Source organism: Lichenostomus cassidix, chromosome 5 (assembly GCF_008360975.1).
Source record: "Lichenostomus cassidix isolate B80296 chromosome 5, HeHo_3.0, whole genome shotgun sequence".
Classification (NCBI taxonomy): domain Eukaryota; kingdom Metazoa; phylum Chordata; class Aves; order Passeriformes; family Meliphagidae; genus Lichenostomus; species Lichenostomus cassidix.
Window position 1 is genome coordinate 58,623,029 of NC_139486.1, and position 10,515 is coordinate 58,633,543.

The following is a 10,515-nucleotide window of genomic DNA, read 5'->3' on the forward strand; positions in this document are numbered from 1 at the left end:
CCCTGATCAGCAGAAACCAAACCACCCCTGTGTGATCCACAGCATTCCCATCATGAATCCCAACCCAGCATGTGCCAGCTATTGGGAAGACTTGAACCCTATCCCAGTCAAAACCAGAGCACTGGGAGCACCAGGAGCACTCCTTGGGAAATCCTGATTTCTGTAGAACAGAGGCATTGCAGAAGTTGTTGAGCTGCTAACAGAAACCTCTTCCTAGCCCTCAACAGCCATGTCTGGAGAGCTCCCAAGAGATAAAGAAGCTTTAACTCCCTTTGTCTCTGGAGAATCTTCTCAGGCACAGAGTAGTGGGTGTTTCCTATTGTCACTTCTGCATTGTCCAGGGAGCCATGGGGAGAACACTGGTGGCACCAAGAATCCTTTCTGATGTGCCTCTTGCTCCAGGAAATGCTTCACTGCAACAGGCTGAGCTCCTGTTTTGACTTCCACACTTTTTCTGACCATGGGCATCTTCAGGGATGAGCCACGTTCACAGATCCCTGAGGGAGGCAGGGCTGTGACGGCACAAAGGGGCTGAGCGCCGGCGTCAGGCAGGGCTGGGATGTCACAGGGCTCTGCTGGCCCACGGCACTGTGAGGTCACAAAGCCGTGCCTCAGCTATATAAGAGGGGCCAGCAGGCGCAGCTGCCAGTGCAGTCGCGATGCTACGCCCTGGAGCCATGAGCGCCGTCGGTGTCGTCATGTCTGCACTTTTCCTGCTGCTGGCTGCTGTGGCTATCTGGTGGGCCGTTGGCCACTGGATGCCACGGAGGCAGCATGGAAGTATCATAAAGAATCGTAAGCATGCTGGGGTTCTGCCCAGAGGCTCACGGAGGAGCCGAGGAGCCCCTGTGGCTCCCAGGTGCTCCAGGCCTCGGGTGACCCCTGGCAAGCGGCCATGTGCTCCCGCCAGCCCCCTGGACAGCCCCTGCAGCTGTGGCCCCTGCCTGGCTGTGGCCCAGCAGCTGCAGGAAATTATGCTGTTGCTGTGGGCATGCCATGGGACACGTGGGCCGCTTTATTCTGGGATGTGGAAGGTGTTGTGGGCACAACTGGAGAAGCTGGTGAAGCGAGGCCACCTGCCCTGCTGTGGCTCGTGCAGCTCTTCCAGGAGCCTCCGTCTCTTCAAGAGGCTGCTCACACCTAGGATCTGCATCCCTGGGAGAGCTCCCACCCTTTCAAGGATTTCCTTCCACCGGAGATCCTTCACCCACAAGAGAACATCAGGCTGTCAGAGATCTGCCATCCTGCCGGGAGCCTCCACTGCCTCTGACAGCCTCCAGCCATGCGAGAAGCTCCAGCACTCTGAGAACCTCCCTCCTTCCAAGGGGTTCTCTCCTGCTGAGAGCCTCTCTGTCTCAGAGAACAAGCATTGCTCTGAAGGAATTGACCTTCCAAGAGCTTCCGTTCTCTGTGACAGCATCCAGCAATTTGAGAGCCTCCCTCCTTCCAAGGGGCTCTCTCCCCCTGAGAGGCTGCCTATCTCAGAGAATGTGTGTTGCTCTGAAGGAATTGACCTTCCAAGAGCTTCCGTTCTCTGTGACAGCTTCCAGCAATCTGGCAGCCTACCTCCTTCCAAGGGGCTCTCTCCCCCTGAGAGGCTGCCTATCTCAGAGAATGTGTGTTGCTCTGAAGGAATTGACCTTCCAAGAGCTTCCGTTCTCTGTGACAGCTTCCAGCAATCTGGCAGCCTACCTCCTTCCAAGGGGCTCTCTCCCTCTGAGAGGCTGCCTATCTCAGAGAACATGTGTTGCTCTGAAGGAATTGACCCTCCAAGAGCTTCTGTTCTCTGTGAAAGCTTCCAGCCTGCCGAGAGCCTCCCTCCTGCCTACAGCCTGCCTTCCTCTGAGAGCCTCCCCATCTCCGAGAACCTTGTTCCCTCTGAGAACCTCCCTGTCATCAAGAACCTTATTCCCTCTGAGAGCCTCCCCGTCTCCGAGAACCTTTTTCCCTCTGAGAACCTCCCCGTCTCCGAGAACCTTCTTCCCTCTGAGAACTTCCCTGTCTGTGACAACCTGCATCCCTTCGAGAGCCTCTCCGATTCCAAGAACCTTCTTCCCTCTGAATGTCTCCCTGATTCCGAGAGCCTTCTTCCTGCTGAGAGCCTCCCCATCTGTGAGAGCCTGCAACCTTCTGAGAGCCTCGACCTTTCAAGACCTTCCACACCCTCCGAAAGCTTCCAGCCCTCTGAGAGCCTCCCTCTGTCTGAAAGCCTCCCTGTTTATGAAAACCTTCAGCCCTTGGAAAATCAGCACCTTCCAGGAGTCTTTGTTCCCTCAGAGAGCTTCAGTCATCAAAGCCTTCCTCCCTCCCCGAGGCTCAGTGAGACCTGCTATTCTGAGTACAGCAGTTACTCCATGGACAGCTCTGCCAGCTCCCTTGGAGCCAAGGACATCAACCACCCCGGCGCATTCCTCAGCACTGACGTGGCCAGGGAAAGCCCAGAAGGAGAAATGGCAGCGCAGCCCGATCCTGTGAAGCATTCTCAGGAGGAGCAAGTGGTGCAGCAGCAAGTATCCTGGAGCCCCCAGCTGTCACCCCACGGCTCCCAGGATGCTGTGCCAGCTGTGCCAACTGGGAACACTCCTTGCTTGGTGGCAGAGACGAGCCCCAAGAGACCCAGGAGGTTCCTCCATCTCCGGGAAGCTGCCCCAAGACGGCCACCAAACATGAGGAATGTGTATGTGGTGGCAGGTCAGATCTGAGGAGCAGGAGGTGTTAAATAAACTATGATTTTCCCCAAGAGCTGTGTGAGTGTTTGCACTGGTCTGGATTTGACTGGGATAGGGTTCCTTTCTACTCAGTAAGTGGCACAGAGCTGGGTTTGGATTCAGGATGGGATGTGGTGGATAGCACGGGGAGGCTTTGGTTGTTGCTGAGCAGGGCTTGCCCTCTTCTGGGCTCTGAAGTGTCCAATGGGTTAATCCATGTTTTTCACTGGGAAGGGTGGAGTGAGTGTTGAAGACAGAGGCAAAGAATGCATGAAACACCTGTACTGTGTCTCTGTCCCTGTTTGTGAGGTGACTCTCCACACCCTGGAAGGAGCTGATATTATTGCTACAATGTTTTGGTCATTAATATATTTAAGATAACTCTTTTATAGTGCAACACATTTGTAGCCACCTTAATCTCCAACTTTCAATATGAGCTTTCACCGCATCACATTGCTCCCTATGCTTGCAATCAGCATCTCTGTATTCTTCTGCTGACCTGCATTCCACTGGGTACACAGCTTCCTTTTCCATCTTCTTTCCTAGAGAAGATGTTTGTTCAGGCAAGCCAGCCTTCTGCCTGGCCTGGATGTCTTCTGACATTTGGGAATTGCCTGCTCCTATGCCCTTGGGAGGTGGTTTCATAAGTGAGCAGCACTGTTGGACCCCAGCAGGTGCAAAAACATTTTCCCTGGGGACCTTGCTTCCCATTTCCCTGAGCAGCCTGCAGTGTGCTCTCCTCATTCCCAGAGCTGAGGTTTTGCTGGCACTTTTCCTCTTGTCAGAGGTGCCCCAGGGCCATGGCTGGACCCCAGCTGGTCACCAGCAGTCATTCTCTCACACCCCAGTGTGATGGGGAAGAGAGTAGAGACAAAAAATCCAGCTCAGAACAGTTTCATAATGAAAATCAAGACAAATATAATAATTTCATATTTATGAAACACATAATAAGAGTGAAGTGTCCCAGATTAGGCTGGATGGGGCTTGGAGCAAGCTGGCCCAGTGGAAGGTGTTCCTGGACTGAACTCAGCAGTTCCTGGGTCTCCCAGTGCCTGTGCTCATATTGCTCTGGCCTGAACATTTTGAACACTGACCAGTTCATGCCCAAATGACAAAAATCAGCATTTTCAGACACATTCCATTTATTCCCCTTTCCCATTGTCATTTCTGTGACATCCATTATTGTTGCAGGGAGAGAAATAAATAGAAGGACAAATTTGAGAAATAAAGGATAAAAAAAGGTGTGGCACATTTTTGGGGGGAATGCAATTTGCTTGGGGGGGGATATAAATCACCAAACAAAACTGCACTTTTAATGGGAGCAGGAGATGAAACACCTGGAGGGATCATTGGATCTGACAGAGCTGGGCAGGTACAGGGAGTGACCTCAGGAGCTCTGAGGAATGAGGATGATGCAAGGACTGGCACAGGATCCAAACCCACCACAGCTCATCCTGGGAGGCTCTACAGGAGCCAAATCCCACTTCAGTACATTCCCCAGGGCATCTTCCTTCAGGGAAACGGGAGTGCCCTGCAGATCCTGACATCTCTGCACAGTTAAGGAAAACTGACAACTCTCCAAAGCTCTGTCATCCCAAACTGTGTTCCTTTCTGAAAATCAGAAAATAAGGAAAACACCTGGGGAGCAATGGGAAGGAATGCTACTGGAACAGCTTTGATTTCACACATGGTTTTTATAATCCATGATTATAGATTACCTACCGGGTAACCTCCATTACTACCTACCTCCATTAGTGATTGCCTCATTTTTGCCTCAGAATGCTCATTGCCTCCCCTGCAGATTTACTCCGATTTTACCCCCAAAACGTTCGTTTTGTCCCCTACAGAATCCGCGCCAGAGCGACGTCCCCAGCCCCGCTGTGCCGAGGCAGCTCCGGTGCCTGCAGCTCCCGGGCCGCTGGGGCTGTCCCCATTCCCGGTCACCCCCGAGCCCGAAGCAGCCTCCCCCAGTGCCCCCAGCCAGCCCCACTGCTCCCCGGGCTCCCCACACCTGCCCTACTTCCTTCTGATCTGTAATCAGAATGCCTTATAGTCTTAAATCCTGTCAATAACACAGCAGATACGGGGCTTTATTTTGAAATCAATTGATGTAGAAATTGATATTATTTCTCAATGTATATAAAAGGGAGATTCTTTACAGTTTTCAGTATTTTACACACAAGCCCCTCATGAATTTTCGGGCATTTTTGGGGAGTAACCTGCCTTTGTGGGGGGACCCCACCTGACCCCCCTCATCTTCCACTCACCTGCTCCCCCACCACAGACATTGGCACCATCATGCCCCAGACTCCCCACTTCCCTTTTCCTCCCCCCAAGAGAAGGCACAATCTCAGTCCAAGTGTCCTGGCCAGCACCTCGGTGCTTCCATAAAGACCTTTCCACATGGACATCACCCCTAAAAAAGGGGGAAAAATCAGGAGAGGACAAGACCTCACAGGACTGGAGTACCCCCAACTCTTGCTCTGGCACAGGGAAAGTCCTTCAGAATGGAGGATGGTGCCTCGTCTCCCACTCCAGCTCTGCTCTGCCACATTTCCCCTCTGGTCCTGCACTCTGGGATGGATCTCTGCCAGGAGATGTCTCATGCCATCCCTGTGGTGCTGCTGCAGGGAAATCATGGCCCCAGTTGCTTGGAAGATGAATCCAGACTGTGACCCTGGACTCCTGAGGGTCTGATTTCCAGCCCCTCTTCCTGAGAGTCCAAAATCTAACACCCCTCACCACAGCAGGGTTGTCCTCTCCTTTCAGCCAACCGGGAGCCATGGATGGACCAGGAAGTGAGGATCCTGCTTTTTGCTTTCCTCATGGCGTTCCTCAAGTCTGTATTCCTGAGGCTGTAGACAAACAGGTTCAGCATGGGGATGGTGACAGAACACACCAGGGAGGTGACCTTGTCCAGCTCCAAGGAGCCGCTGGAGTTGGGCCACAGGTAGGTGAGGATGGTGCTGCCATAGTACAGAGTGACGCAGGCCAGGTGGGAGGCACAGGTGGAGAAGGCCTTGTGCCGCACAGCTGCCAAGTGGACCCACAGGACAGCGCTGCCAATGGACGAGTAGGACACCAGGATGAAGGCTGTGGTGCTCAGCACATTGAACCCCACCACGGAACCCACCACGGCCTTGCTGGCACGGCTGTCGGAGCAGGACAGGGCCAGCAGCATGAGCCCATCACAGAAAAAGTGGTCAATGGTGCGGGAGTGGCAGAACAGGGCATGGAATATGGAAACCGTGTGGAAGGTGGAGCTGATCACTCCAGCCAGGGAGGCCCCAGCCAGCATTCAGGTGCTAATCCCCTGGGACATGAGCATGGAGTAGAGTAGGGGCCTGCAGATAGCGGTTGTAGGCCATGGCGGCCAGCACGTGGCACTCGGTGCTGGCCCAGGTGGCGAAGGAGAAGAGCTGGGTGACACAACTCGCAAAGGAAATCACCTTCTTCTCTGCCAAAAAATCCCTCAGGGTCCGGGGGATGATGGTAGAGGAGTAGCAGATGTCCAGGAGGCACAAGTGGCTCAGGAAGAAGTACATGGGGGTGTGGAGGCACCGATTGATCTGGATCAAGGCAATGACTGCCAGATTTCCCATGAGAGTGACCACATAGATGGCAAGGAACAGGACAAAAAACATCACCTGCAGGTCTGTGAAGCCCAGGAGAATAAATTCAGATGCAAACGTCTCATTTTCTCTACCCATATTGAACATTTCATACATTCAGTTTGGCTGCTTTATGTCTTTAGATTTAAATGTTTAATACATATAAATCCATCGACAATGTTAAGAATGTCAATTTTTGTAAAGCAGTTACAAAACCTTCAGTCAATAAAAGGTAAATTCTGCTTGAAAAAGAAAAAACACAAGTTCCTGGCACCACTATGCCCATTCAGCCAACACATTTGGAACCAGGTGGATATTTAAGCCATTAAGGAAGGAAATACTGTACCAGAATAAATCATTAAGACATTGCAGGGCTTCCTCCTAGTTCTTCTCAATCCGCTCACACATGAAATTCCATGATTTTCCTGATAATTTCTGGGAAAACAGAATTATGTCCCATCTTTTAATTATTCCCTATTCAGCCTGAGCACTTGAAGAATAAACACCTGCTCCCCATGTCTCAGGATGAGATTTTCTAGGTGGAGCCATTGGAAAATGGGCTTTTCCTTAGTATATTTTTCCCTGTAGGAATAAGAGCTGGGATTTGTCTTACCTCACTTTGCTTTAGATGTGATGCTTAATTTGGAGGTAAAACATAAATTCAGGGTCCATCTTGCTGCTCACCAGTGAGAAATCAGCAGCTCCTAAAATCCCATTCTACAACAGACAGAATAAATAATCATGGATTCTTCTCCTGGATATCCATGGCTTGTTGGAGTTACACCCGGGAGTAAAGCAAGAGTAGGCACTGCTGGCTCCTGACAAAACGATCCAAACCTGGAAATCCTCCTTGTTGGATGAGCCTGGGCTGAAGGGTTGAGTTTCACCCCAGAACCTGATCTATCCTTTCAGGTGTTCTGTGGTCTCCTGGAGTTATTAACAAGCATTTAGAGCTGCTTTTCATCACCCACGAGGCAGAGCCAGAGGTGTTAAAAATCAGGAAAACCAAATATTTGGGGCTGAATTTCCCCCCAGAGGAAGCATCCACCTGCTGCTGTCAGAGAATTGACTTCAATTTCTTTCTTAACTAAAATTCAGTCTCACTTTTCCTTACCCAACCAGCTTCACTTTGTGTGGTTGATCAGAGACCTGGAATGGAAATAAATTTGGTTAAAACTCGTGGACTATGTTCTATCCCTGCTGAGAGGCTGGTGGTTGCTGTGGAGTAACTAATGGAATATTCATCCTTGTGGGGTGAGGATCTCCATTGTGGCACCCACTTTCCTACACAAATTCCATAAGATCTCTGGGCAAAGCAGTAGAAGAGCTTCTGACAAGCTACCCTGGGACTCACCAAGATCATTCCATCCAACCTGGCCCTAAACACTTCCAGGGATGGGGCAGCCACAGCTTCTCTGAGCAGCCTGTGCCAGTGCCTCACCACCCTCACTGAGAAGGATTCATTCCCAGTATTCCATCTATACCTACCTGAAGGCAGTGCTTTGCTCCTCTTTGCTCCCAGGTCTGGTTGGAGTGGTATTTATAATTCCAGCTGCTCCCAGCTGCAGCTGGAGAGATACCTCAGGGCTTCTCCCATGTAACACCAGTGTTTGCAGAGCTTTGCTCTGTGGAGGATTCGCAGAGCCAGGGATAAAACAAGTCAGGGAACAACACCTTCCCCTTCAGGGAGCTGTCAGAGCAAGCGAGAGGCAGCCAAGCCCTGAGGAGTCCCAGGATCCTCCAGTGCCAAGTCAGGATAGGATGATTTTAAAATTAACGGCAGCAGAAGCTGTTATTTGAAAAATAACAGCTCAAAAATGTTGCCTTTAATTGTTTAATACATGCTAAAAATATCCCCAAAGGAAGTTGATGGCAATATCTATGTTAGGGAATGGTTTGGGTTGGAAGGGACCTTATGGATCATCCCATTCCATCCCCCTGCCATGGACAGGAACATCTTCCACTATCCCAGGTTGCTCCAAGTCCTGTCCAACCTGGCCTTGGACATTTCCAGGGAACCAGGGGAAGCCACAGCTTCTCTGGAAATCTCTGCCAGGGCCTCTCCACCCTCACAGCTGCCCTGGATTTCTTCCCACTATCCCATCTAACCCCACCTGATGAATTCAGAGCACCTGAAGCATCCATTGAAAATTACACTAAGACAAACGTCAAGTGCAGTTCAAAGCATCATTTCCACATGTTAGGAGAACTTCAAACATCCATTATTTTCAACAGGCTCAGGAGCTGATGCTTGGAAAATAAAATGTCCAGGTGGGATCAGCCACATGATGCTGATGTTTTATTCCTTGCCTATTTCTCAGTTTCCTGAGCAAGAACAAGACACTTCTCTTCCCAAGGCTTACTGGAAAATCAGGAGAAATGAGTTTTTATCTAAAATGAAAAGGAGATGATATTCTCAGCAATGTCCAATAGATGGTAGAGATGTACAGGAAATCCTGATCAATATCTTTGTTCTTTTCCCTCTTCCAGTGCTCCATTTTGCACCTCAAAAGGACTTTCATGGCTCTTTTACATCCCTTGGGATTGACTACAGAGAGCCATGGTGCACAGAAGGAGCAAAAAGAAGTTGTTCGTGTAAAAACAAGAATTAATTTCATTCAGAAGGAGATGAAATGCAACTTTGGACAACGAAAAGACATCCACAAAACAGGTTGATTTGTCATCCTTGCCACTAACAAGTTTCCATCCAAAATATGGAGAAATGAGGGAGCTGAAATTTCTTTCAGGAGTTATTTCTCGCCTAAAATAAAGACTTTAAAAACAATTATCATCCTCCATTTTTTTTATTTCAGGTCGCTCAGGTATTTTTCTTGTTTTGTCTTGTTGTTTTTCACTCCCTTCGCCCCACTGCCTTAGTGCAAATCTCTGGATACAAACTCCACTGATAATATTCCTGACTTCGTTTCTAACAAACCACCATGGGCCTAAAGTGGAAAACTAATTAGAGCTTTGTTTGAAGTCTTTGAAAGGCAGAAATTGGGGGTGGAAAAAGGACAGGGCAAAGATGGTTTGTTCAATTGAACCTGCAAATGTATCCTGGTTTCAAATATGGAGCAATGTATTCATTAATTCTTTGACTTAGCTTTTGGGTGATATCTCCTTATCTCCAAACTGCATCAAAACTGCAAATTAATCCATTTTGAATGTTGTATTTCCATCTTTCCTAAAAAGGGCTTTTCATTAGAGGTACCTCTCTGATCCAGCCCAGAAATCACAGAATTCCAGAATGTCTCATTTGTTAAACCCACATAACCTCTATACAGGGAATCCTGACACCTTTCATGGAATCCTGGAAGAGTTTGGGATGGGAGGGACCTTAAGGATCATTCTCTTCCATCCCCTGCCCTGGGTATGGAAAGCTGCTACTTGGCCAGGTTGCTCCAAGCCCCATATCCATAAATACCTACAGATATAAATGTATAACTTGCCTTCCTAAGGCCAGAGATCTCCTACATGCCCTTTCTGATCCAAAATTATATCTAGATATTAAAAGCCAACATTAAATGTATATTATACAATACTTTTAGATATAAAATGCAAAATATTCTTGAGTTAAATGTGTGCACTAACATTCACATTTTACTGTATTTTTTCCTCCCTCCTAAATCTCTTCGAATCCCCCCTCATTTCCAGCTGAAAACGAGGTATGGATGAGAGTTCTGCCATGAGGGAGGTGAAAAAAGATCAGACAGAATTCCCTGTCCCTGGTAACATGACAAATCAGAATAAACCCATTAAATCTTTACAGGATTAAAGACAAAAATCCAATTCTTACCTCACCAGAGGAGCATTGGGATCATTGAAGGTTCTTTGAAGAACCTCTCCAACAGCAAAATAACCTTTTAATAGAAATATTATTTAATTTTTAAAGTGAATGTAACTTTACTTCATTGTCAGTGGGTGAGTTTGCTCCAGGGGTCCATTGCCAGCAGCTTAGGCTGTCCTAATGAGCTCTGGATGGATCCCTGGAGCAGCCAGCTGGGATTACAGGAGGTGAGGGCTGCTCCAAGCCTCCAGGTAATGAATGAACCCAAAAGGATCCCAGGCTACTCCTGCCTTGGCACCAGCAGGCCTGCACAGGTCTGCTGATTTACCTGTCTGAACACAATCCAGAGTCCATTAAACCTTCTTATTCTGCTCCAGGTATTCCCAGGAATATTTCAGCTGCCCACAAA

The 10,515-nt window shown here is 49.1% G+C and overlaps 1 pseudogene; it reads right to left on the reverse strand.

The window, feature by feature from the left end:
• Positions 1-5,436: 5,436 nt before the first annotated feature.
• LOC146436762 (olfactory receptor 5F1-like) lies at positions 5,437-6,418 on the reverse strand (annotated as a pseudogene).
• Positions 6,419-10,515: the final 4,097 nt, after the last annotated feature.